The 21,280-nt window shown below is 48.2% G+C and overlaps 1 long non-coding RNA gene across 1 annotated transcript; it reads left to right on the plus strand.

Annotated features, from left to right (window-relative positions):
* The first annotated feature begins 1,648 nt into the window (after positions 1-1,648).
* LOC147026151 (uncharacterized) lies at positions 1,649-20,347 on the plus strand. The gene is made up of 3 exons (XR_015057906.1): positions 1,649-1,806; positions 17,175-17,294; positions 19,976-20,347. It is a non-coding gene; the product is annotated as an uncharacterized LOC147026151 (long non-coding RNA).
* The last annotated feature ends 933 nt before the right edge of the window (positions 20,348-21,280 follow it).

Below are 21,280 nucleotides of genomic sequence, written 5' to 3' on the forward strand. Positions count from 1 at the left end.
GAAATACATTATTTACTTTCGGTACATTCATCGTTGTTTAAACCTCAAAAATATTGCCTTCATCTCTCTGTAACCCACATCGTTTTCATTTGGCAGGTCTTTGGAAAATGATATTTTTATCCCAAGAGGAAACGAGGTAGATCACTTCGGTCAAAAGCTCGCAGGATAGCCTCGAGTTATGTACACTGCCATCTTAGCTGCATAGCCTGGGTTCAGATGTCAGACTCGCTATAAACTGTTATCCTGGTGTTTCCCATGCAAGGTGAGGCCTCACTGCATGTGCAGTCTCTCAAATGCATGTTAAACTCGGTGTCCCATCTGCTGCATTAGTTTGTGAATATTAAATATCACACAGCGTGCTTCGTGAAGAGTGAGCTTGTTGTCACCTGCACCTTGAGCAAATTCCAGCTCAAACCAACAGGGGACACTGCTTCAGTGGCACAAGGGTCTCCTCCAGCAAATGACGTGAAGCACCAGTCACATGCTGCACACAAAACGATGACGATGATGATGATGATGATGATGATGATGATGATGATGATGATGATGATGATGATGATTACAGTTTTAAAAAGTATAAATGATTGTCTTCTCAAGAATAGAAAGTGATGAAGATGTATTTAATTGAAGGATCTGTCAATGTGTCTTCACAGTGTGCTTCCTCCAACAGGAAGAGCTCCATAAAGGTGAAGATACTTTCAGATCAGGTGTACCTTTACAAATGCCCTTTCTCAGATTATGGAACATACTCTTCAAGGAAGGTATGCCATGTTTTCTGAGTATACATTGAGGCTAAACGTGTAAGTGTAATATAAATAGACCAATGAGCTCTTCCATGAGCCTGGTTCTTGCAAAGAAAAATATAACAATGTCGACAAACAATTCAACAAAATGTAAAGGAACTAAGTCTTTTCTTCATCCTGCTGCTAGCATTTGATCGTTACCTACTGAATGCTCCTTGTATCCTGGACCTCCTGAGTCTGTGTTGTCAGGCTGACCTCCTGATCCTCAGTTAATGTTAACAAGATCAGAGGCCTTTGTTGCAGCTTTTGCAACGGGCTTTTGTGCAGCTCAATAAATATGCCAGATTAAGGCATAACTAAAGAATGTTGACCGAGAGGTGTGGTCCAGTGAACTTATCAGCACCTGCAACAGGGTTTGCTTTCGCTTGAAATCCACAAAGTGAGCCCTTTCTTTGCACCTCCCTGTCACCTGCATGCCATAAGCAAGGATAGATTGGGTGCCACTGCAACAATCAGGAAAGGGAGAGCATGTAAGGAACAGTGGTGTTACACCTGCCTAAAGATAAACAATTCATGCATCGACAGTTGGCGTGCGACAGGACTGCTGATAAGACCTCAGGAGGAACGCATGAAAGGGGAGAAGATATGAAAGGTAGGAGTAGAAAGGTGGAGTTGGGATAAGGGCAGGAAAGAAAGAGGTGTGGAGGTTGACGACAGTCGAGGTTTGTGGAACGAGGGTGGGGAAAGAGTTTGAGGGAGGGGGAGGGGCAGGGGAGTGGGGAGGGGGTTGGGGATGGCTTGTTGATTTTCTAAATGCCTCGTTTGTTGGCGTCCCCTGGAGGGTCATTAACCTCCGAACTCTGACCTGCACCCTCCTCACCGCCCTGTTCTTATTCAGATTTTAGTCTGACCGCTTTGTCGGTCTCACTTTCCTTTTGTCCTTTGCCTCTGACTTGTTACTTTGAGCCACATAACAGGAAAAGGCTCAATGGATCTGTGTTGATTCCTCACCCACAAACCTCTTTAGCAAAATCAACTACTGTGAGTCGAGCATCTGTACGAGGTATGTTATGTTGTTGAATCAAATATTTAATTATTTGGACACCTGTTTTATCTCTCCCAGGTGTAGACAATAAACGTTCTCGATAAGCATGGCAGACATCATTTCTGTACCATTTTACTTTGTGGTGCACAGATATGAAATGTATCCGATACTTTCATGGAAAAATAAGAGGAGACTAAGAAAAAGACCTTGATTGTCACATAGCTCAACAATGTCCAATATACAGTACAGCACATGCATTTATACCTCAACATCGAAGGCTTGAACCCAAGAACACAACATCCAAACAGCATTATGGGTTTTTATTCTGAACAAAAATAGGGTGAGAAGAAATGTAGGAAGGCACAGACAGGCGATAGACACACACACGCACGCACGCACGCACACACAAACATACACACATTTGCCCCAGCTATCTTTATCTGTATATTCTCATTAATTTGGGGGTTTTATTGCATTCTTTTCTCATTGGTGTCTTGAGCCCAGTCTTGTTTCTCATATACGTAAATGACCTCTCTGATTCTCTGAAAAAACCTCTCTTCTTGTTTTTTTTTACAGATGACTACATTGTGTCATACAGTATCCTATCCCTCTGCTAGGCAGATAGCAACTGAATCTTGCTCTGCTGATCTGGAAATTACGAGAGACTGCTCTGATAAATGGAACGTCCTTCAATTCTGGAAAATCTCAGTCTCACCCTATCATTCTGGAATGTTCATCAAACGACCTCACCTATCTATTTCCTTTGTCATCCACTGGAAGAGACTCAGTCACTTGAACCTTTCGGCCTCATCCTTAGCATGACCTTTCCTGGGCGAACCACACAGCAAAGCCAGCCGCAGATTGGGCATCCCCGTCGATCCAAGTCTCTCTTTGGAAAATCAGAGCTACTCAGTCTACAAGGCGTTTATCCATCGCCCAATGGAGTACTGCTCTCCACTATGGGCTGGCACTCCAATATCACATCTGTCTCTCCTGGATTCTGTGGAAGCTAAAGTTCTCAAAATTATTGGAATCTCCTGTGTTGTGGACAAAGCACAATGTCTGTTGCTCTTACATCACAGGCAGGTCAGTCATCTTTTTGTTTTTTTTTACTGCCTATTCTCCAACATAGCTTCCTCTGCTCTTTCAGTTCTCTGATTCTCCTATAAACTGAATAATGCATACATTCTTCCAATCACCCCCTCCTCGTTAAACTCATAAAATCCAGGCTGACTACACACCTCCACTCTTATTCCTCACTTCTCCCATCTATGGAACCACATTCAAGATGCTGTCCTGTCTCACTAACTTCAAGCAAGCAGTGCACCACCATCTCCAATTCTGTCATCACCAATTATGACTTGCAATATTTATTACCCAATTAACCTTTTTAAACGGAACTATTTTGCTTACAAGTTTTAGTTTCTTCCTTCCTCTCCTCTTTCCTGTTCGTTCATTCCCTTGATGTTTGTCCCACCCACTTATATACCTTGTTCTTCCATGGGCCTCGCTCCTTTGAAGAAGAAAATAATTCCTATGTAAACTGAGCAACTGTCCTAACAAACCTTCCTCCTTACAGACCATGTCACATGCGAGGTACTACCTTGAGTAAAAAACATCCATGCTCATCTCAATTATAGTTCACCTTTTCTTCATCTACATTTTGTACCTCCTAATTATATCCCCTACTACAATTTAAAAACGTGTCGGTGTGGTTTTTGGAAATCCCCTGGGGTGTCGCATTCAACACATATGGAATCCCTAGGTTAGATATTTCCATAATAATTATGTATATTTAGGTTACCCATCCCCTCGTATCAATGGACAGGAAAATGCATTGCATGTGTATAGCAGGTTCGATCCCCCTTTGTAATGTTTCCCTTTCTAAAATCCCTCTCTTCATCAATCCCTTCTAATCCCCCTCCACAACCCTCTTCACCCTCTCCTTCCCTGCACTTTCCTACAGTGCAACCATGTACACATTACATTTCATTCCAAAATACACACAATCAAAATCAGTTCAGCATGACTATCATCACTCTGCAAGCCCATTCCAGTGCTTCCACAGTGCGTAATCTAAACTGCACCCGTTCCAGCGCAACCACAGTGAGGAATCCCCACTGCACCAGTTCCAGCACTACCATGGTGCGTAATCCACACTGTGCCAGTTGCAGCTCTATAATTGTGCAGTAAACTGCAGGACTGATACTCCGAGTGGCTATGGGCAAGTAATGTGCTGTGCACGCCAATGAGAAAGCAGCATGCACAGGTCAAAGGATGCTGTGGTGACCTTCACTCCCAGAAGCCATGCCTCGCCCAGGAGCCATAAAAGGAGATGCATTCAAGGCATTGCTGCTGTTTGCATCTGAGGAACGGGATGAGGAACTGCTTTTCTCAAGGAGATGAATCGGGATGAGCTGCGCCACCCAAACAAGGGCAAATCTCTGCCAGGGTGAGCAGGCTGGACCACGAGTGTCCGACTGGACGAGCAGCACAAGTTCCTTGGATGCAGCAATCAGACACATTGATTCACGCAATCTGTTCTTGTTATCCATACTTATAATTTGTCTACTTGAGACATATAAAAGTGCTCACCGATTACCCCTTGACTCGTCCTGGCGGGGTTATTGATTTGCACTCTAACAGTTTCTTCTCTGCATATATCTGCATACATTTGCAGACATCTGCACCTCTCCTGATATGCTGTACCACATCACCTTCCTTTTCCTCCCTCCCCTCCACACTGGGATCCACGTGGACCTGCTGGTTCATGCGTGGGTGAGCAAGGGATCAAAACCACGCCCGACTCTTCTTCCTCTCCTTGTATCCCTTGTCTAATTTCCCAGGTGAATGAGGCGCACTTGTGTTGTGTTCTTAGTGTTAAGGCCGAATGCTTAAAGGATTCTTCTGTGTTGGGGTAAGACTGTTTCTTTGTGATACAAGAAAGTATTTACAAGAAGCAGTAAAGACGTGCCTTTGGTGAATCAATATATAAATTTTCCAAACCTCCTTGATTGTCTGTTTCCACCATTGGTTGCATGTAGTGTGTAGTAAATAGAGAGGAAGTTGTACCCCACTGTTTCACTGCACTAGATTAGCTGATGTCCCACCTATGGTTCTTATTGGGCATACATAATTAATAGATAAAGGTGGGAAGTCGAGCGCACAGTTCCCTATCTGGGATAGCCAAATGATCGTGACGGTAACGAGAGAGTTGGGCGTGGGGACCCTCCCATATTTGATTGTTTCAAACAGCGTCCAGCTTTGCAACCAGCTTTCCCAGTTTCAGAAAACTTCGCAACCGGTCAGATCGCAGAGTTATCCATGGGTCGTCGGCTTCAGAGTCGGAGGTTGGGAAGCAGGTCTGAGTCACCCCCTCGTGATCCCCGCAAGTCCAAACCCATAACAGTATATTTCCATTTAAACTGTCATATTAAATCTATTGTATTGTTGTGGTTACCAGATTCGCAAACCACCATTCAGGTCCCTTAGGTGAGGTATTTCGGTAAGTGCATGTGTAGTTAGGCCCAAACCCGTTGTCTAGTGGGAATACATGTCATTTATACGTGCTGCGACTCTTCAGGATAGCCGTTTTTCTTTTACTATCTTTATTTTGGACCAACCGCCATGATTACCATCACAACCACAACAACAACCACCAACCACAACTCCGCTTCACCACAACCGCCACGACCTTTACCGTCACAACTCGCCACCATCGCATCACCGTCATCTCGCGCCACTCATGGGTACCGGTGTTGGACTCATGCAGAACGCGCGTCGAACAGCGTGTACAAAATCACGGATTTTGTGCTTCAAAAACGGATCAAAAACGACACACGCCCACTTTTTGCCGTCCAATCGGTGAGCGAGGGGCGAATTGGCCCCGCCCCCAGGGCGATCGATATATGCAAATTTGTGGATCAAAAAGCCTTCACGCCCACTTTTTCTCGGGCCAATGGGGAGCGAGGTGAAAGGTCAAAGGGAGGGGGTCAAAGGCGAAGTTACGGGGGGATAAAAGGACGGTGTTCGTCAGTCGAAGAGGAGAACGAGAACGAGAACGAGAACGAGAACGAGAACGAGAACGAGAACGAGAACGAGAACGAGAACGAGAAGGAGTCGGAACGAGAAGGAGTCGGAACAAAAAGGAGAACGAGAACGAAAAGGAGTCAGCAGGACGAGAAAGGAGAACGAGAACGAGAACGAGAAGGAGTCGGAACGGAGGGGACGAGTGTGGAAGTCTGGAGCCCGAAGCCTGCAGTGGCTGGAGAAGCTGAAGAGAGTCGGACGAGGGGGTGCTCGCGTCGGTGCCGGGAGCTGCACGCCCGAGGGAGGCCGGCAGCACGACCTGGCCGAGGTGGAGACGCACACCAGGGATAATAAAGATCCTCTATACCCCGAGCATCAGCAACCCCCTCCTGTTTCCCCCCGCGCTGAGATAGTGCGACCAAGGGGGCCCCGTTCCCACCCCCTACCAGACACCGTCCACGAGGCCCGCGGGTTGCGGGGCCATCGCCGCTCCGCGTCTCATCACCAGACGGGTAGGCGCGACCCGGTCTCGGCCTCAGGCCCGCCTCATTCTTGGGGATTTCTTTTCCTTGGTTTTGGGTATGTGTTGTCGGCGCCGTCTGTGAAGTAGAATTGTATAAGTGTTGCCGTGTGCTCGGTAGTCGGTATTAGCTCTGCAGTGTTTTCACTTTTATATTTCCTTTTGTGTAAATGGAATTGTGTTTTCTTTTTTTGTGTGCATTTGGTGGAATTGAATGTGTGCTTCCGTGTGCCGCGAATAAATGTGCTTTATTGTTGAACTGTTCTCCCGCTTCGCTTCGTCTTTTTCCCCCATTGAACCCTCATCTTGCTTCACGTAAAGGGTTGGTAGTGGGCTGAATACGCCCGATAATTAATCGAACCGTCGAGGTCGACGATAACACCGCTCGGTTATTCTTGATAGTACGGAACGGGTCGCTAAGTGGCCCGTGTCCGAAGTCGACCTGCGGCGAGGTGCGATCGCCCGGTCTACCCTCCGCGTGGGTACTTAGGTAGTTCGAATTTGGCGAGCAACCCTATCCCACGCGGGGGCTGATTGGCTCGATCGCGGTGAGACCGAAAGGTCCACCCGTGACTGGTTCCCGGCGTTAGTCCGAGAGGGTCACGACTGGATTGTCCGTCCGGTGGGCGACGTGCCGCGATTCGAGTTACGTGGCCGTCGCACGCCGGCGGGCGCGAAATCCGCAACACTGGTGTCAGGAGTGGGATATAAACTCATCGCCCTCCTCGCGGCACTGGTATCGGAGAACAGGAAAACAGGCTCTCCTGTCTCCGGCTAAATTCACGGGAATCGGTCCAGGGGTGAGAGAAGCGACCCCCGATTCCCTCCAAATTACGAGCGAGCAAAATTAACCCTTTAAGAGAAGCAAGATGGCGTCTCAAGGCGAGCGGGAGCCGGGGGTATTAGAAATGGATGTAGAATGTGTAGAATCCATGGTCCAGGATGGAATCCCCGAGCAGGAAATGTTGATTGTGCAGGAACACGGACTCGCCCAACTGAACCCAGGGCCCGAGGTGGGTGCGGCAGCGGCCGCGGTGTATGACACCTCCCCCCCCCCTCTCCACCAAGACCCTTCCCCAACCCCTGCCGAAACGGCTCACTTGAGTGCATCCGACATGGCCCAGCTATTCACCATGCTGGCACAAATGAATGCGGCAATGACAAATGAAATAAAAAACGAAATGAAAGGCATGAACGAAAAGATGGATACAAATACAAATGAAGTGAAAACGACGATGGATGCGAATACACAGCAAATGAGGGAAGAAATGAAAGAGCTACGGGGTGAGACGCAGAACATGGGCCGATGCCTGCAGGCGGGCATGAAGGCAGTGACCAGGGAGCTGGGAATGGCGACTCCACGTGTGGGAGCAAACGAGCTGGAAGGGGGTGCAACGGCTGACAGGCCCGCGGTGGAGGCGGGTAAAAAAATAATTCAGGGGGCGTGTTCGGCGAGGGTCGTGACAGAGGAATCGACGGTGACCAAAAGGGAAGAATTAAATGGGGAGACCAAAACGTGTGAGACGAGACACGAGGTGACGACGACAGAAAGAATAAAATGTATAGAGACACGGGAGACAGAAAAAATAGAGACAATACGATGAAGACGGGGTAAGTGACGCGCACACACACACGGAGGTAGTGGAGGATAATGGGGGTGAGCTGGCGGACTGGGTAGAGACCCAGTGCGAGCACCTGGATGGCCTCCTCCAGGAACGAGGGGAGGGAGTCTGCCCCCTTGAGGTGAGTCACGACCAGGTGAGTTCGGTCGTGCTTTGCGAGGTTGAGGGGACGAGTGCTGTGGACGGGTGCACGGAGAGCTTGGGGGGTGTAGAGGCCCCGGAGACCCTTGTAGGGACACAAATCCCCAGTGTGGTTGTCCCTGTGTGTGTGGTGCAAGGTGTGAGTGCGTCCCCGTGTGTGGAAGAGACCGCGTGTGTGAGTGTCGCCGTGTGTATGAGTGAGGTACCGCGGGTTAGTGCCCCCGCGTGTGTGGATGAGGCACGGAGTGTGAGTGAGGCACCGCGGGTTAGTGCCCCCGCGTGTGTGGGTGAGGCACCGTGTGTGGAAGAGACCGCGTGTGTGAGTGTCGCCGTGTGTATGAGTGAGGCACCGCGCGTGAGTTCCCCCGCGTGTGTGGATGAGGCACGGAGTGCGAGTGAGGAACCGCGGGTGAGTGCCCCCGCACGCGTGAGTGAACGGCCGTGTGCAAGGTCGCTGTGTGCAAGGGAGACCGTGTGTGTGAGAGAGCGGTATGTAAGGGAGATGTCGGTTGGCATGCGGGAGCACACAGCCGCGTCTCCCGGTGTGAGTTTAATGGTGTGGACTGTGTGCGTCGTAACACGCAGGTATGCGTGTGTGGAATGGAGACGGAGACGGCGACATGTAAGGAACGAAAGCCGAGTAGCGGCTGTAGCTATTTCGTGGACCGTGCCGGGTTCACCCAGCAGTGAGCACGCGGTTCGTGCTGTGCAACGCACGAGACCACCACGTGCTCGCTTGCGAGAGTGAAGTCCCGGTCCGGAAACGCCAGCGGTGGATTTGCCGATCCCGCGGACGGACAAAGTTTAGGCAGGAAATGGATTTGGACCGGACGGGTTCTCCACGCGATCGTGTGTGTTAAGCTCCAACGGGCAAAGCACATGTGTTCGCGTGGGGAACCCCTCGAGACGTGGGGCTTGTGTTTTTTTTTTGCGCACGGTGACGTCATGGCTGCACGTGGGGTTGGAATCCGGCAGGAGGGGTATCTCTGCCGGATGGTCCCGTCCAAGGAGGGACGAGGAACACGTGCAGCTGCATGACGTCACGGGCAGGTGCAAAGTGCGCGAGCTCTGAGTTGCCGCGCAGGTGCTGCGCATGGAAAAAAAAAGAGAAAAGCAAGCCTCACTTTCGGGTGTACAGGATTCCTGGGCAAGGGGTGAAAGACTCCCTTACCCGGGGCACAGGATGAAAACTAGTTAGGGGGAAGGGTTAGCTTAGCTAGACCGACTTCATGGGGCAGGGGTAAGTCCTCATGGAGTCCGTAGAATGGATTAGTTAGAGGGATTGAAGCCAGATTTAGGTGGGGAAATAAAATGATTTATTTGGGGACATGGACAGACTTGTGAATGTGTAGAGGGGACGTAGCTTAGCTACGTAGTGTTAAAAGGAACGTGCTGTAGTTTAAGGGACGACGTGGGAGCACGAGTTAGTTAGGGGAGGTAGTTAGAAGGATGGCAGAGTTCAGCGGTGTGTGTGTTGAAGAGTTGGAGAGTTGTGAGGTGAGTACATGATGAGTGAGTGAGGCCAGTGGGTCTGTGTGTGTGTGGAGTGAATGGGGAATGCATGGTGCGATGAGTGATTGGGGGGAGGAGTGACTCCCGCCCAAGGGACCCCGGGGTCAGTGTAAAGTGAGTTAGCTGGGTTAGTCAAATTGAAAAATGGAGGTCGTTTTGTTGTTGGTGGGAAAGTAGGCTCGAGACCCATTTGGAGGGGTGCAGGAGCCCTGTTGACGGGCTTGGGAGCGTGGCTGCGAAAGGTGAGTATCGCTGAGTGGGTACCCCGGGCACCAGGCTAGTCGGCCGTGGTAGGCCATGGGCCCATGGGGGGCCGGGATAGAGTAGTGGGCACGGGTGCGCCTGCTTGGTGCGGGGGCCCGGGGCGCCATTAGCCGCGTGGGCAGTGTTGTGGGCACGGGTGACCCTCGGAAAGGGGCCCGGGAAGCCGGCCTGCCACGTGTGCGTTTCAGAGGAGGTGCCATGGGAGGCACTCCCCGGTGTTAGGGAGCTGGTAGGCTCGGAGGCAGTGTAGTGCCCGGGGGTGCCATAGCGGGAGATTCGGCAGAGGGTCGTGCCTGCCAAAGGGAGCCACGTGTCCCAGCCAGGAGACCGTGTGAGGGCACGGAGCGAAAATTGGGGGGCGAGGCCCGAAATTGTAAGGACACCAACACAGGCGACGGGAATCTGGGTTGTTAGAACCAATAGTTTAAGCGAGAGGCGCTTGTTGAAAGCCCCGGGGTAGTTTAGCAGTTAAATGGTTAGGGTAGATTAGGAGATGTACCCCTCCGCACCATCCATCCCCTCGCTGTCGTTGTGGGCCGCTGGACCCACTTGGTGTTAAGATCGCCAAACTCTGGGGAGGCCATTCTGAGGCTTCGTTGGGCCTCGGCACAGGACGTTAGCTCTCCCTTATTCCCCTCCGGGAAGGGAACGTAGGGGTTGGGAGTAGGCTAGGTGACAGGATAGGTTAGCCGAACAAGGACGATAAAGGGGGTTAGTGGACGATTTATAGTGGGGGAGTAAAAATAAAAACAACAAAAAAATAAGTTGGGGCTAAATTGGGGTTTGACAAATTAAGGGAGTGGGTATGTACAGTGACAGGCAAAGGCGATAGGTTGGGAGGGAGACGGGTAGGTAGGTCCGAGCCCGCCTTCCAAGTGGCCAGCACCACCGCACTCCCTCCACCAACTTCCACTGACGGCAAAAGCTGGCCAGCTTCATCTGCTGGCTGTGTTACTGCAAGGCCTGTGCCGGCCAGTTCATCTGCTGGCTGTTTTTCTTCGAGGCCTGTGCCGGCCTGGTTCTGCGGGCTGAGTTTGCCTGCAGCGGCCTTCTTCTGCGGGCTGTTTGCCTGCCACCTTTGCCATGCCATGCCCACTGCCCACGTTCACCAGCCCCGTTCAATTTTTGCTTTGCCCCCCCTGTTCATTTCCATGTGCGCCAGGATCAAGGCAACAGTTTGCAAGCTGCGAGAACTGCCCTGTTGGCAGCTACAACACGGGCCTGCAGTGGCAGCCCGTGCACCGTGTTTGTGTCCATGCATCCATTCGTTGTGCTCATTGCGTGTGCCACTTGAGCTGGCACGGAGACTGCGTTGTGCAGCCCATGCACCGTTGTGGTTCACTGAGTTCAGTTCAAAAGGGAAGGCCTTGGACTGCGTGTGAGCAGCCAGCCACGTTCCCTGTCACCTGCATTGTTTGAGTCGGAGACTGCATGTGGGCAGCCTGGCTCCCTGCTAACTGCTTTCTTTTTGCAGAGTTCGATGATCCTGGGCCATGGTTTAGTGTAAAATTTGTAAGTTAAGGTTAAGATGTACTGTACATATGAGTGCGCCCCCGGCATGTCTGTCTTAGCGCCGGCAATTTTATTTAAGTCGTCCGTGTGAGTGAGTTTGTTTAGGTAGTTACGCAGCCCTCAGGTTATTTATTTTGGGGACACGAATACCATGAATGTCGCACTCAGGGATCCGTAGGTAAAATGTACTAGGGGAAAACTACACATGATGGCACACGAAAATTTGACGACTCGGGACGAGTCTGTAAAAAGGGAAGGGGGTCGTGTTGTGGTTACCAGATTCGCAAACCACCATTCAGGTCCCTTAGGTGAGGTATTTCGGTAAGTGCATGTGTAGTTAGGCCCAAACCCGTTGTCTAGTGGGAATACATGTCATTTATACGTGCTGCGACTCTTCAGGATAGCCGTTTTTCTTTTACTATCTTTATTTTGGACCAACCGCCATGATTACCATCACAACCACAACAACAACCACCAACCACAACGCCGCTTCACCACAACCGCCACGACCTTTACCGTCACAACTCGCCACCATCGCATCACCGTCATCTCGCGCCACTCATGGGTACCGGTGTTGGACTCATGCAGAACGCGCGTCGAACAGCGTGTACAAAATCACGGATTTTGTGCTTCAAAAACGGATCAAAAACGACACACGCCCACTTTTTGCCGTCCAATCGGTGAGCGAGGGCGACTGGCCCGCCCCCAGGGCGATCGATATATGCAAATTTGTGAATCAAAAAGCCTTCACGCCCACTTTTTCTCGGGCCAATGGGGAGCGAGGTGAAAGGTCAAAGGGAGGGGGTCAAAGGCGAAGTTACGGGGGGATAAAAGGACGGTGTTCGTCAGTCGAAGAGGAGAACGAGAACGAGAACGAGAACGAGAACGAGAAGGAGTCGGAACGAGAAGGAGTCGGAACAAAAAGGAGAACGAGAACGAAAAGGAGTCAGCAGGACGAGAAAGGAGAACGAGAACGAGAACGAGAACGAGAAGGAGTCGGAACGGAGGGGACGAGTGTGGAAGTCTGGAGCCCGAAGCCTGCAGTGGCTGGAGAAGCTGAAGAGAGTCGGACGAGGGGGTGCTCGCGTCGGTGCCGGGAGCTGCACGCCCGAGGGAGGCCGGCAGCGCGACCTGGCCGAGGTGGAGACGCACACCAGGGATAATAAAGATCCTCTATACCCCGAGCATCAGCAACCCCCTCCTGTTTCCCCCCGCGCTGAGATAGTGCGACCAAGGGGGCCCCTGCTCCCCACCCCTACCAGACACCGTCCACGAGGCCCGCGGGTTGCGGGGCCATCGCCGCTCCGCGTCTCATCACCAGACGGGTAGGCGCGACCCGGTCTCGGCCTCAGGCCCGCCTCATTCTTGGGGATTTCTTTTCCTTGGTTTTGGGTATGTGTTGTCGGCGCCGTCTGTGAAGTAGAATTGTATAAGTGTTGCCGTGTGCTCGGTAGTCGGTATTAGCTCTGCAGTGTTTTCACTTTTATATTTGCTTTTTGTGTAAATGGAATTGTGTTTTCTTTTTTTTGTGTGCATTTGGTGGAATTGAATGTGTGCTTCCCGTGTGCCGCGAATAAATGTGCTTTATTGTTGAACTGTTCTCCCGCTTCGCTTCGTCTTTTTCCCCCATTGAACCCTCATCTTGCTTCACGTAAAGGGTTGGTAGTGGGCTGAATACGCCCGATAATTAATCGAACCGTCGAGGTCGACGATAACACCGCTCGGTTATTCTGATAGTACGGAACGGGTCGCTATGGCCCGTGTCCGAAGTCGACCTGCGGCGAGGTGCGATCGCCCGGTCTACCCTCCGCGTGGGTACTTAGGTAGTTCGAATTTGGCGAGCAACCCTATCCCACGCGGGGGCTGATTGGCTCGATCGCGGTGAGACCGAAAGGTCCACCCGTGACTGGTTCCCGGCGTTAGTCCGAGAGGGTCACGACTGGATTGTCCGTCCGGTGGGCGACGTGCCGCGATTCGAGTTACGTGGCCGTCGCACGCCGGCGGGCGCGAAATCCGCAACAGTATCTTTTTCCCGAAATAATCACCTCTTCTGTAATGTGAACAGCCTGGATTTTCTAATCTTCCTTCATAATGAAGACATAATTACAGCTCTGAAGCTCTTTCTAATGCAGCTGTATCCTTTCTAAAATCTTCAAGTGATTGGCTAATGCGCTGATTATAATCTATATTATAAGAGAGCGATGTGTGTGTGTGTGTGTGTGTGTGTGTGTGTGTGTGTGTGTGTGTGTGTGTGTGTGTGTGTGTGTGTGTGTGTGTGTGTGTGTGTGTGTCGCCATTTTTCTCAGAGATGGCTGAACGAACCTTTATGAAAGTTTAAGAGGTTCATCAATGAGTACCAGGGAGAGTTTTCGGCAAAAAAAAATTCGATTTTTAAAAAATTTCTTTTATTCGCTGTATAGTGCTGAAGCCTTTTTGATTAATGACAGTTATATTCAAGTACACATGCGAATAAATCAACACAAAATAATTACCAGACATTTAAATGCAAATAAAGCTCTTCTGAAAGCAGTCAAAGTTAGGTGTACATCTTTTTCTTCTTCCTGAACGGCACCATATTTATAGATCGGGATAAAACTTAACCCAGAAACATCAACGGCACATTCATGAGCATCCATTCAATAAATAACATCTAATTCCACTTCTCAGGCAATATTTTTGCAATGCCTCTTAGCCAATAATATAAAGGGTGCTGATAAGTACCGTTCCCCCCTCCGCTGAACCTGATAAATGAATATTGTTGTGGACCGGGGGTCGGTGGCGAGAACGACCACTATGTGGGGAAAGTTTGCGTCGTCTCCCACCAAGCTCCCTGGAATTGTGGGCCGTCGCTCGGATAACTCCGCGAGCCGGTGGGTCGTTTAACCGACCGTGGTCACCAATATCTCGACCGCATAATGTAGGGTCTATTTGTCTATAACCAATTTATCTAATTAACTCTGCGATTTCGACTCCCGGAGAAACCATGCCCTCGGCACGTCTTGCTCGAACCGGGTCACTCTACCGACTGCGGTAGTGTTCCAACAACCGACTACCAACTCCGGTTCAGGTGCAGCCAAGCGGAAACTGCCAAAGCCGTGCCGGCTGGAATGAACGGATTATCGGGGATAAAACCCTGCCTAAACTCAGATCCCAACCATGCTGGACCAATTCAAAAAGGGATGGAAATGAACTGGGAACATTTCTAACAAGTTTTATTTACAGTAAATTAAGACACAAAGTAAGACTTAACACGAATATGCAAGAAGTATTTACAATGATCCAAAAACAGTTATTCAGTTCTACTTAAAGACGGGCCCACACACAAATGAAAAGAAACCCAGACTTCTTTATTGGACCCTCGCAGCTGAGGAGAGAGACAAGCTGGGGGTCAGAGTTTGGTTGGGTTCCTGGCCGTCGGAGAAAGGGGGTACTCTGTGCTGTGGCACCTGACAACGGTTGCTAGTTTGGTCCCCAGTGGGACTCGAGGTTCGTGGCAGAGCTCGGGTGGCAAGTAGCGGAGTCTACGGAGGAGGGGGGGGGTCGGGGTCGCTCTTTCCTTCCTTGTAGAGGGCCAGCAGTGACATGTTCGCCACCTTGATGACCTTCATAACAGCAAAAACCCCTTTCGTGACAGCAAAAACCCTCCAAAACTCTCCAAAAAGACCCACCAAAAACTCTCCAAGACCCCAAAAAGACCCCCAAAAGACTCCTGCCTCAGAGAGTGCTTGGGAATTTATGGACCTCCCTCAGCGGGGAGGGGCCTTGGTGAACACACCTCGCTGTCCTCCTTTGATTGGACAGGGTCCCACGGCATACCTTTCCGGGTCGGGGTCTTGTCCCCTGCCAGGAAACCCCAGCCACTCTTCCACGCGGGTTCATGCTTGACGAGTAACAGTATCAATGTTGCAAAGGTCGTTGTGAAAGAGTTACAACGTTTGTGGAAGCCGAGAAACCGGAACAGCGAGATCTTGCCTGGGCACGTCAGGGTGCGAGATGGCAGCTGGTTGGTGGTGGATCATGATGGGCCGAGGGGTCATGCAGATGGGATGGTTGTTAGATGGCTTGTTGGAGGGTTTGTTGGATGTAAAGATTTAATAACCTAACTGAAAAGAAATCGCGACGCACGCCTTTGATTCTCCCACTAGACAAAAGGAAAGGGATCTGACTACACACATACTTAACGACATAACTGACTTTTAGGACATCTGGATGTTGAATGCAAATGGTTTCCAGATCCGTAACAATATAATGAACACATAAGAGGTATAAATGTAAGCCATTAATACACGAAACTTATATTGTCATAAATGCCAAAGTATTAATGTTAACATGAACGTATATGTGTGTGTGTGTGTGTGTGTGTGTGTGTGTGTGTGTGTGTGTGTGTGTGTGTGTGTGTGTGTGTGTGTGTGTGTGTGTGTGTGTGTGTGTGTGTGTGTGTGTGTGTGTGTGTGTGTATATATATACATATATATATATATATATATATATATATATATATATATATATATATATATATATATATATATACATATGTATATATATATGAAACGTACCAGGGTAGAAGATGATTGGGGGGAGGGAGAAGAAAGGGGGGGGTGGTATCGGGACCCTGTGACCATCCTTTCGGGTACAGTACATGTCTGTGTGTTTGAAGCTGATTTTGAGATCTCTTGTTTTCAGATCTCATGGTCATGGACACAAATGACAGTTGCAATTCCATGGGATTTCCACAAATCTCACGGATTGTGAGTTGGACAGGCAACTGTGACAGGCCATTTAAAAATATCTCTATTGTGCCTAAGCCTTTGTAGCTACGTGAAAGGTAATATTAAATGATCCCTGACCTTTTTCTTTAGTGGGCGCAGGGAAGCGTTTTTGGCCCCCACAAAAATATACCGGACAACGCTGGGTAGCCCCGCTAGTCCATATATAAAAGGAGCCGAGTTTTTCCATCCGTACCACTTTTCGAAAGACTTTATACTGTCATTCAATAACATGATTGGTATTGTCAGAAAGGTAATAATCCATTTACTTGCAACATAAATTAATTCCTTTAATCACATTTACTTGCCTGTTTTCAAAGCCCATGTTTTTTTTTTCCTGAATTTGAGGAAGAAGAAGCAGGACCTCGAGGTTTCATGTGCGGTTCCAATATAAACATTTTTTTACTCCATGACAGCAGTAGCCCTTTACAAGGACACGGGAAGAGCAGATGAAAGAAAATATAGAAAAAAGAGTTCTCGAAGCAATATAAAATTTGATAAAAGTACAAGGAAGGAGCACATAAATAACTACGTGTTATAAAAGTTCCTTTTTTGCATGTTTTACTTAATTTTACATCCTCATTGACACTCACAGATAGACATGCAATATGTTTGTGAAGTACATGTTACCTTTTGATTAAATCCATCAGCGAAGCGACGGGTCGGCGTGCTTAGTGCTCATAATATGCAAGGGATGTGAAACACTTTTATCTTTTCTGGCATTTTTGTCTTTTTGCTTCTTTCAATACATTGTTCTGTCGATACTTTATATCTAACTTTCTTTGTCTCATTTTACTTCTTTATTATTACTTTGCTTGTTCTATCATTGCAAGTTAAGGAGTTTTTTTGTTTGTTTGTTTTTTTTACGTAGTTTTTCCATGCTGTCACATGCATGGCATCCTCAGGTTTTAGGTCTTCTTGCATGAACCTCATCATAATTTTTCCCCCCTCTTACTAATGGTGCTATAATCACGTAATATGCTCATATCCATCCATCCATTGGGACCATACTCTGTGCAGAGCGTCAGTGCTGCTAAATCAGTCTCCTTGGCTATTGGACACAATCCTGGACGGGTCGCCACTCCGACACAGTATTCCAGCAAGCTGGCACTCATTTTGCCGACCTCTGAAGGATGACAGGTAGAGTCAACCCCACCTGGTATTAATTTAACACCCGAGTGGGATTTGAACTCAGGATTCTCGGATTCCAAGCCCACCACCCTAAATACTCATATAGTGGTTGTAATTTGGCTGATCACAGTTTGGCCTTCGAGCCAGCAGCACGGGTATCACTTTGATAAGCGTTGTCATGGCCGTGCATGATCAGTATTATGTGTTTGATGTAATTATTGGGCTAAAGTGAATGTATTCAGCTTTGTTGACTGTTGTTGACCGACGTACATTAAATTCCATGCACCATTTCCTGACACATTCCTTTAAACATCCGAATTATCTTGCACCTGTTTTTCTCTCATTCTAGCTATATTGTGTAAACTTTACCCCCAGCTTCGTGTCATCTTAAAATTTGAAACAATTATTCATCCTCTTTCGTGTAGATCTTTTTATAGAAACAACAAAAAGAAAATGGACCTTCATTGAACGACTCCAGCAGTTACTCCCTTTCATATTAGCATTTGTGATTTACCACAACTCTCTTGTTTTCTGATTTTTCTCCACTCCATCCACTCAGATATTCTCTTGCTCTTAGCTTGACGAACAACCTCATTATGTGGTATATTAATTGCCAAAAGCTTTCTGAAAATCAACGTACACAAAATATAGTTCTCCTATCATTATCTACCCTGCTAGTTATCTCGAGTTAGGTTTTCGAAACAACACCTACATTTGATTAACCCATGCTGATTAGGCTTAATCATAGTAAACAATTCTAGATGCTACCTCACTAAATCCTGAATTACCTCCACCACTGAAGGTGGACGGAAGTTATATTTTCACCCCGTCTGTCTGTGAACAGCATATCTCAAAATGTTGTGGACAGATTCGGATGAAACTTGGTGGACACGTTGGGTGTGTGACAAGGAATAATTAATTCAATTTTTGGTGAAGATCTTATCAGGAACCGTAGAAGATAACTTTTTAATTTTTGAAGCAATTCTTGATTTATTGAGGGATGGGACCAAAAACGATAAAAGCATGATATTTCAAAAAGTTGGGGACAAGATATGAAAATATACCCATCAGAGATGGGGAATCACCCGCCATTGAAATAAATGTTGACGCTCAGCCGGACGGACGGACAGATGGACGGACGACCCGGGTGACAACAATATCCCCCTTCCGCCACACGGCAGGGGATAAAAACTGGGTGGATGAGTTGGTTACGTGATAATAACAAGCAAATTCGATTTTGGTTCAGGTATGGATCCAGATCCAGCCTATCAGTGGTTTCCTGATTGGCGGTATGGAGAGTTGTATTGGTCCAGAGATAGTACTAACACCTCTTCAGGTTTATTGTTCCTCATTAAGAGCCCTGATGTTGAGGTCCTTAGTTTAGCCGAGATAATCCCGGGGAGGTTTGCCTCGCTCAGGGTGGTCATTTTGTCAACCCCCGAGGTGGATGAGTTGGGTAGGTGACAATAACAAGCCGATTAGATTTTGGTTCAGGTACGGATCCAGATCCAGCATATCAGTGGAATACAAAATGTGAACTGTTCAGCCTGGTGGAGGTATGCACTCCACCGAGTGGCATTCTAATGAAGGTTTGAAATAACTTCCCCACTAGAGAAGTTAAACTTACTATCCTGCAATTCCCCATTGCTTTCCTTTTCCCAATCTCCCCAACATTTCCACTAGAGTTCACCATCCCCTCCCATCAAAGTCTAAATTTACTCAGAAATAGGTGAAAGCCAATTTAAATATCAACGATAAAAAGTGAAGAAAACAGTGAATAGATGATATTGAGGAGGATGTGAAAATATCAATGTTTGATTGATACTCCTAAAAATTCATATTGTCTTTCTATCAGGATCTTCTGTGTTGAAGGCAAAGCGCACATAAACAAGTGTTTTAATCTTCTCAGGAAGTAGGACATTCTTGCTTTGAATGATGCTACAATGCTTGTGTAACCTGCCACCGTGTGCGCACAATTGCTGACACGCGTAGCTCAGACACCAACCGCTGGTAAAAGATTCCGCGAGATCGTCTGCATTGGACTATAGAGGCTGGCACTCACATCCCACCGTGATTCAAGCATCCCACCACGCCCCTTTCTTCCATCTGTCATGGCTCAGCCCCTTTGTGGAGGACTCTTGGGCGGGCCCCGGGTGAGAAAGAGCGTTCGTTTGGTCTCCCCATTCACTCAAACACATTCATATCGCACCCCACTTTCTCCTCCACCCCGTCGCTCTCTGTGCACGGATGCCGCCACTGTTAAACAAGCGTGCTTCAGACTTTGGTGGAGGACAATGGGAAAAGAATTGGAAAATGCAATGTAAAGGAAACTATAGAGACCAGGCGGGAGGGTGACACGGAGGCAAATCAGGAGGATGTAAATTCCAGGATAATAGGTATCAATAGCGTGTCGCCAAAAATGTAAATGGGAAGAATTATCATCGAAAGAAGAATAAAAGTAAAGGAGAAAATGTAATTTCCACCAGCCCGAGTAGTAAAGAGGCTCTTTTGTTGAACATGAAGGAGCAGCAGGGAGTGCTTTGACTCATTGTTGAAGGCAGAGAGAAGGGTAACCCAGGGCAGTTAATGATTGTGCTTTTGCCAGCCAAGTCATACCCCCCCACCCCCTGCACTTTATGCCTTACACATGCTTCCCTATAACTTGCTGCAATTCTTCCCACTTTCAACAGGGTGATGAGTTGCCGTGGTGTTGGCCAAACACCTGCCTTTGGCATCAAGGGCTGCAGGTTCAAATCCAGATTGATGCATCCAAAGCCTACCCATCATGCATCATGGAAGAACACCAGCAGGCATGTGACTTGTGCCAGTGCTCTGCTGTTGAGTAATGTAAATTGTGGGGCTACAGCTGGTCAGCGATACAAGCAAGTGTAAGGAGAAGCAAATCGAGCGCATGGCACAAATCAAACAAAAGACTAAACGGTTATTTCAAAATACCATTGCGGGTTGCTTCTACGGCAAGCAAAACTCATAGCGGATAGCCTGAAAAGAGAAGTGTGCCTAATTCACCCATTGGCTACTTTGTGGTTTAGGTCCACATGGTATTGATTGGAAGTTAGTAAACGATAAAATATTCAGTCCTGTTCACATTTTTTTTTGGTATACAATGTTGGGGCTCATGGAGGAGCAAGAACATCGAACAGATCAAGAGATAACAGAACAAAAGGAGCAATAGAAAGAGAGCGAGAAACACACAAACAGTAGGGTTGAGGGACAAAATAGAGGAAGACTTGGAGAAATAAGGGACATGGGGAAGAATGAGGGCTCGGAGAAGACACAGGCAGTGGACAAGATGGATAGCATCAGAAACTGTCCTAAAGAAAAAAAACTGGAAACTTGGAAAGAGGTTCTGCTTGGGGAGAGTGAATGGGAGGGTCGAAAAGATCATAGTTTTTGAGCTTGTCAGAACAATCAAATATGGAATGAAACTGATTCCCCCCACCCCCGACCCCCCTCCTGTATATGTTTGGATTATTTGAGAAGCAACGTGCATGTTGTCTTAACAACATTATATGATAAATTTATTTTCTCATCTTCACAAAAATGGAAGATAACACTAAAAGAGATCCTGGAGTTTCTATTTTATTCTTCAACTTAAAGGCGATCATAAGTAATGCCGGCAGGCTGGTCAGAAAAGAAGGGCAGAGAGAGAGAGAGAGAGAGAGAGAGAGAGAGAGAGAGAGAGAGAGAGAGAGAGAGAGAGAGAGAGAGAGAGAGAGAGAGAGAGGGAGAGAGAGAGAGAGAGAGAGAGAGAGAGAGAGAGAGAGAGAGAGAGAGAGAGAGAGAGAGAGAGAGAGAGAGAGAGAGAGAGAGAGAGAGAGAGAGAGAGAGAGAGAGAGAGAGAGAGAGAGAGAGAGAGAGAGAGAGAGAGAGAGAGAGAGAGAGAGAGAGAGAGAGAGAGAGAGAGAGAGAGAGAGAGAGAGAGAGAGAGAGAGAGAGAGAGAGAGAGAGAGAGAGAGAGAGAGAGAGAGAGAGAG

The sequence above is a fragment of the Eptatretus burgeri genome, chromosome 5, assembly GCF_056783735.1.
Source record: "Eptatretus burgeri isolate ZD-2024b chromosome 5, Ebu_testis_v1, whole genome shotgun sequence".
In the NCBI taxonomy this organism is placed as follows: domain Eukaryota; kingdom Metazoa; phylum Chordata; class Myxini; order Myxiniformes; family Myxinidae; genus Eptatretus; species Eptatretus burgeri.